Genomic DNA, 7,500 nt, shown 5'->3' on the forward strand with positions numbered 1-7,500 from the left:
TATATATATATATATATATATACATATATATATAAAGCTCTGGAAAAAAATAAGAGACCACTCCAAAAAAAATTTCAATCAGCATCTCTACACGTATGGCAGCCATTCCATTCTAGAGTCTGTTGAATTCCAACACAGGCACACCTCATTCTACTTAGTGAGGTACTGATTAGGTGATCACCTGAACCGAATCTTATTTAACAAGGAAACGTATAAAAACCACTCCTGTGGTCATCACTATCGTCTTGCAATAGGACCAGCTGGATGACAAAAACAGTGCTCGTAGTACCTCAAAAGTAATTGGAATCAAGACAATAATATAACTATTGACCATGCCAAAAGAGTTGAAAAGTTTTGAGTGAGGAAAAGAAGGGTTCAATTCTGGCTTGACTGGCAGAGGGATACAGTGAGCGTCACGTTGCTTCCATCCTTAAAATTTCAAAGACGGCGGTTCATAAGAACAAGGTCAAGCAGCAGACATTGGGGACAACAAAGCTCCAGACTGGCAGAGGGCGAAAACGACTTTCCACTGACCGGGATGACCGCCAACTCATTCGAATGTCACTCAACAACCGTAGGATGACAGCAAGTGATCTACAAAAAGAATGGCAAATGACAGCTGGGGTGAAGTGCATGGCGAGGACGGTTCGAAACAGGCTCCCAGGGGAAAGGCTGAAGTCTTGCAAAGCGAGAAAAAAGCCCTTCATCAATGCGAAGCAAAGAAGAGCCAGGCTGAGGTTTGCAAAAGCCCATAAGAATTGGACCATAGAGGACTGGAGTAAGGTCATCTTCTCTGATGAGTCCAATTTTCAGCTTTGCCCAACACCTGGTCATCTAATGGTTAGACGGAGACCTGGAGAGGCCTACAAGCCACAGTGTCTCGCACCCACTGTGAAATTTGGTGGAGGATCGGTGATGATCAGGGGTGCTTCAGCAAGGCTGGAATCGGGCAGATTTGTCTTTGTGAAGGACTCATGAATCAAGCCACGTATAAGGTTGTCCTGGAAGAACACTTGCTTCATTCTGCTCTGACAATGTTCCCCAACTCTGAGGATTGGTTTTTCCAGCAGGACAATGCTCCATGCCACACAGCCAGGTCAATCGAGGTGTGGATAGAAGACCATCAGATTAAGACCCTGTCATGGCCAGCCCAATCTCCAGACCTGAACCCCATTGAAAACCTCTGGAATGTGATCAAGAGGAAGATGGATGGTCACAAGGCATCAAACAAAGCCGAGCTGCTTGAATTTTTGTGCCAGGAGTGGCATAATGTCACCCAATAGCAATGTGAAAGACTGGTGGAGAGCATGCCAAGACGCATGAAAGCTGTGATTGAAAATCAGGGTTATTCCACAAAATATTGATTTCTGAACTCTTCCTAAGTTAAAACATTAGTATGGTGTTGTTTATAAATGAATATGAACTTGAAGACCACAAGGGGAAAACCAGAGATGTCACTTTTTGAGAAAATTCAGGGTTATTGCACCTGCCAATAGTTGGCAACATAAGGTTTCCTCTCACAATATTACTTTAACAAATAACCAGGGGTGTCACATAATTTATATGGTATAAAGTTTAGCCGTGCAATGAAAAAACAAGTGTTGTCAAAGCTGAACAAGTAGAAACCCAGAGTTGTCAGTACTTTACTCCTGGTTATCTCCCTTTCATTCATGTTAACTGTTCCACCATAATATTCAGAGTTGAGAAACTAAAAGAGGAAAGGTTGAAAAACTTTCACAGCATAAACTCTGAGCACTACAATGGCCTAATTGGTTATATCATGGGCTCCGTAGTTGGTGCATATCGTGGTTCAAGCCTGGTCAAACCTTTATTGTGACTTTTATGGGACCCACGCCGTGGCTTAATGGTTAGCGCGTCTGAGTACCCATCCTCATTCGATGTACCCACCGCCCAATCAACCTGCTTCGGGATATGAGGGAGTCACATGAGGTGACTTCGGCTATCGCGGGGATGGTTTATCCTTGGTTTCCTCCCAGTTTTCCATCATATTAAGTAATACGGAGTAAGAAATGGAGACTCTGTCGTCATATAAGCGAAATACCCTTGAGTATGGTGTTGAACACCAATCAAACAAAAAAACAATGACCGTTTAATGTTGAAAAAAATAATCTGTGATCACCAAAGTCATGTAATGTATGCTAATAACCAACAAGCATGAATTTGCTACACATCCTGGGTTAAAATTGCATGGCAATTATTAAACAAGGGAATAACCAGTGATGTCAGTTTGCAACATTGATTCGTTCTTTGCTCTTAAATTAAATAACACAGAAGCTTGGCAAATGCTACATGCTTACTTTGATCGGCCAATGATCACTCTTCCTTTTACTGGAAAATAAATCTATATGACAGTTATTAAACAGTCCACCAAAGTCTTGAAACTTTGTTTTTCAGTTTCTTCAAAATTGACTTATCCTGACATCTCTGGTTTTCCCCTTGTGGTCTTCATATATTTTGTTTGTATTATTTGAGGTCTGAAAACACTGAATCTTTGTTGTTATTTTGACCAGTTGTCATTTTCTGCAAATAAATGCTCGAAATGACAATATTTTTATTCGGAATTTTGGAGAAATGTTGTCAGTAGTTTATAGAATAAAACAAAAATGTTCATTTTACTCAAACACATACCTCTAAATAGTAAAACCAGAAAAACTGATAATTTTGCAGTGGTCTCTTAATTTTTTCCATAGCTGCATGTGTATACATATATTGTGAGAAAAACCATGTTCTCACCAAATTTAGTGTCCCACCCACAACGTCACGTGACCCTTTTCAGGCTCCCAGGGATTGGTTGGCGAGTCGGCACATGGTGGGTGGGCCGCGAGAGAGCCGGGGCGCCATTGTTGGCGACGGAGGTGGCTCAAAGATCGCGAGTGGAAAAATATATCAAGCGCTCTGACGCGCATGTTTTAATGCGATTTCAAATGATTTTAAAGACTCCTGACAGCACCGCAGCACTGATCATTGATCATTGATAGCTCTGTCTAATGGAAAGAGTTAAATCCGGAAGAGTGTGATCGTTATTCCCGGATATCGTTGAGCGGAGCTGTGAGTTGTACAACCTGTTTTTGGAACTCTATTGTTCCCAAGAGTTCTGGCAGGTTGTTGTGCTGTGTATTCAATTCTGTTACCAGCCATTTTTGAGATTGAGCCAATAAAATATCGTGCCTACCCCTCGAGGCCGACTTGAAACACAGTAGTGTGTTTTGTTGTTCTCTTTGTCCACACATGGACTGCTTGAAGCTCGGACAATAACGTCAGTATTCCGTGCTGGAAGATATTAACAGGGCGGGATCGTGACAAATGGGCCCTCGCCCGGGATCCTTCAAGTAAGAGACATTCGAACTGAGACAGAAATTCCACAGTGGGCCGCCATCTTCCTTCATCTGATCATCGTTCCCTCACCAGCAGACGCCATCTTGGGGGAACCTTCTCACCAGCAGACGCCATCTTGGAAGAACCTTCTCACCAGCAGACGCCATCTTGGAGGAACCTTCTCACCAGCAGACGCCATCTTGGAGGGATTTTGTCACCATAGGACGCTATTTTGTGTTTACGCCAGTCATCGGCCAACAACAACAACAAAAAAAAAAGGTGAGTTATTTGTACATTGCATTTTCTCATTGGCAATTTGATGTGCGGTGGTGATATTGGGTATTTTGTGTCGTATTTTCCCAACAGAGCGTTGTGTGCGAATTACGTGTATCACCCCAACATTGTTTGCCTCCCCTGTGTGAATTGCCCCGACCCATGTGGTGAAAGATATTGCTGAAATATTTTGACTCAGCCTCCTTTTAGACTTAGTGTTTTGTGCCCTTGTCGTATGATAAGTCGTAGCTAAACCATGTCGGCTGGAGAAGTGAGAGATCAACCCGATCAGGTTGACAGTCACGTGGGTGTCGATGTGAGCGACGCAATCAGCCTTGACCCAGTCACTGAACCCGATATGTTAGGGAGCGATCCCATCATGACTAAATGCATGCGTTCGACCTTCTGGTCCGGGCTGACCCCGGTTCAACAACTCGACATGTATAATAGGGAGAATGACAGGGCAGAGGCTGAGCGACTCAGGGAGTATGATGCAGAGATAGCTGAAAGAGCAGCGGCAGAGGCTGAACGCGTCAGAGAGCATGAGTGGCGAATGTTGACTGAACGACAGCGGGCAGATGTGTCTGCTGCACCAGTCCCGGAAATTGTTCATGTTCGTTTGCCGGACTGGACGGGAGACACGAAGCCAGAAACGTATCTGGAGATGGCGGAGAAGTTGTTGACTTCCGGTGGCATTGATGAGAGCTTGTGGTTCGGCCATCTTGTTAGCCATCTATCTGAAAAGGCGAGGGAGGTATATGTGAGGATGGCAACTGAGGACGTAAACGAATACCAGAAGTTGAAGGCCGAGATTTTGAACGCCTATGCGGTGTCCGCGTGTATTTATAGGCGTAATTTTTTCAGTTGGACTCGTCAGTCCAGTCAAACCGATGAGGAACATTCGCGGGTATTGTTGGAACAGCTGCAGAGATGGTTCGAGGGGAGCAGCGTTGAGTTACCTCCAGTGTTTTTTTTTTTGTGGAACTTCTGGTGCGTTACCGTATCGATCAACAGCTTCCACCGGACTTAGCGTTGTTTCTTGTCGATAAAGACACTGTTTCCTTGTCAGACTGCGTCAAGCTTATTGATAAACATGTTTTGACGTGCAAAATGTTGCAAGCCACGCAGTCGCGTCGTAAGACGGAGGATTCTGCGGTCAAGACTGCCCCTCCCCCCCCCCCGTCTGCCCGGCGGCTGGATCGAGGGGAAGGGTTCCCAGATGCCCTCTATTTGTCATGGTCGCGAGCTGCAGGCCAGGGCACGGCCCTGGTGCGATTTCTGCAAACGCGTGGGGCACAGTGAAGACCGCTGCTTCTCTAACCCGGCTCGTCCGGCCTATCGAGGCAACCCGGCTGTTAAATCCGAGGGAGGTCAGTGGAGGTCATCAACTGGGCCCTCACACATGACGGTGGCTTCGGTGACAGAGGTCACTGCCACCGAGGCTAATTCCATTCATCCTCTGTATCAGGATTATTTGGGGACAGCCTTAGTGGGTGGCCCTGATTCGGTGGTGAAGTTTAAGGCCCAATACCTTCGGGATACTAGGGCGACGCTGTGTGTTCTCCGGGCGTGGGTAGTTCCGGTCTCTCAGATGCATTATACCGGCGAGTATATCGTCCTTCGGGGCATTAACCAGGTTCCTGGCCGGTATCCCCTTGCTCTCATCAAGGTCCGGAGTGACATTTTTACGGGTCCGATGACCTGTGCAGTGGTACCCTACTACCCGGTACCGGGGGTATCCTTGCTGATTGGCAATGATGCAATGGCCAGGGAGGAGTTATTGACTCTGTCCTGTGGGGTGGTCACTAGATCCCAGAGCAAACAGGCGGAGAGAGTGGCGGAGTCAGACATATCTTCACTCTGGCCCGAGGAGCCTCACGCCTCGACTCCAGCCTCTGACGGAGACGTTGCTTTGACTGAAGTCCACCCGAGCCTTCAGTCAGGCAACCTCAGTAGCCGGGCTCCTCAGGGACCTTTCCCGTCTGTGACATGGGGACCCCAGCAACTTGTTCGCGGGTCGGCGAATCCGGTGAGGAGGATCAGTCCTCCGAGGCGGTTAGTAACCCCAGTTCTGTGCCTGAGGTCACTCCCGCATTGTCTGCGGTAACCAGTCTAGTGGAGGATCAGCACTTCGATCCCACCCTTGCCACCCTCTGGGAAATGGGAGAAGACTCCGAGCCTGGACGAACAGGCTACTATGTGAATGGTGCAGGTGTGCTGATGCATAAATATTCCCCCAAGAACATGTCCTCCACCCAGACGTGGAAGGTACGACACCGAGTTGTCGTACCGGGGAGGCATCGTCAGTCAGTCATGCAATTGGCCCATGACACTATTTCCTCGGGTCATGTCGGAGCTGCCAAGACATTAGCCAAGGTCAAGGATCAGTTCATATGGCCCGCCATGTCGCGAGACATCAAGCGCTATTGCGCTATCTGTCCCATTAGTCAACGACTCGGAAAGGGAGTGAAGGTTTTCAAGGCACCCCTAAAGCCCCTCCCCGTGATCAGTCAGCCTTTCCAGTTTGTTGCCGCGAATTTTGTCGGACCATTGACCAAAACCAGTTCTGGGAAACGCTATTTGCTCACGGTCATGTGTCGGGCTACCAAGTATGCAGAGGCTTATTCCATGGAGCAAGCTGACTCCGCCCATGCCATAGAGTCTCTCAAGGATATGTTCAGTAGGCATGGGATTCCGATTAAATTCCTTATGGATTGAGGCAGTGTGTTCTTGTCGGAAGTATTCGAAGGATTCCTGTCCGAGCTAGGTGTTCAGCACCTGACCACCAGTCCGTACCGTCCTGAATGCAACGGCGCCTGTGAGTGGCTCAATGGGACTTTCAAAACGATGATCAAGGCGGTTACTGATCAAGTTGGTGGTGAGTGGGATCAGGTGATCCCCTGGCTCTTGTTCGCGTACCAGAGTGCTCCGCATCGGAGTACCGGGTAAACTCCCTTTTTCTTGCTGTATGGTAGAGAGCCCAGAGGGCCCTTGCACCTCCTGTTTGAACGTTGGGTAGAATCCCCGCCGTCCACAGAACGTTCCATACCGGACCACATCCATGAGACTTGCTCGAGGATACACGATGCCTTAAAAGCGGCCGGTATCAGCCTGATGGATCAAGCCGTAGAGCGAAAGCTCCGTTACGACAAGAAGGCGAAGGCGGTGAGTTTCAATGCTGGCGATCCGGTTTTGATATGTATATATATGTATATATATATATATATATATATATATATGTATATATATATATATATATATATATATATATATATATATATATATATATATATATATATATATATATATATATATATATATATATATATATATATATATATATATATATATATATATATATATATATATATATATATATATATATATATATATATATATATATATATATATATATATATATATATATATATATATATATATATATATGTATATATATATATATATATGTATATATATATATATATATATATATATATATATATATATATATATATATATATGTATATACATACACATACATACACACACACACACATACATACAGGGTGTCCCAAAAAAATGTACTCACTCTTTAAATGATAATAAATGCGTTGTTTATCGACTTAGAAACAAGATTAATGGTTAAATGTATAAATGGATAAATGCATGTTTACAAATGTTCAAATTGACGACCAGCACGTTCAAAATACAGCCGATAACGCGGACCATTGGATTCAACAGCGTGACGAATCATTTCATGTGGAACTGCAAGACATTGTCTTTCAATTTCCTCTTTCAGCTCATCGACTCTTGCTGGTTTTTAGCCGTAAACCTTATCTTTGAGATATCCCCATAAAAATAAGTACATTGGAGCGAGGTCTGGGGAATGCG

The 7,500-nt window shown here is 45.0% G+C and overlaps 1 protein-coding gene and 1 pseudogene across 1 annotated transcript in view; one reads left to right on the forward strand and one right to left on the reverse strand.

Annotated features, from left to right (window-relative positions):
• The window catches only part of CDH23 (cadherin related 23), a 683,120-nt gene that overhangs the window by 68,085 nt on the left and 607,535 nt on the right, over nucleotides 1–7,500 (reverse strand). The window lies entirely within an intron of this gene.
• LOC147026759 (uncharacterized) lies at nucleotides 3,633–6,327 on the forward strand (annotated as a pseudogene).

Source organism: Eptatretus burgeri, chromosome 5, assembly GCF_056783735.1.
Source record: "Eptatretus burgeri isolate ZD-2024b chromosome 5, Ebu_testis_v1, whole genome shotgun sequence".
Classification (NCBI taxonomy): domain Eukaryota; kingdom Metazoa; phylum Chordata; class Myxini; order Myxiniformes; family Myxinidae; genus Eptatretus; species Eptatretus burgeri.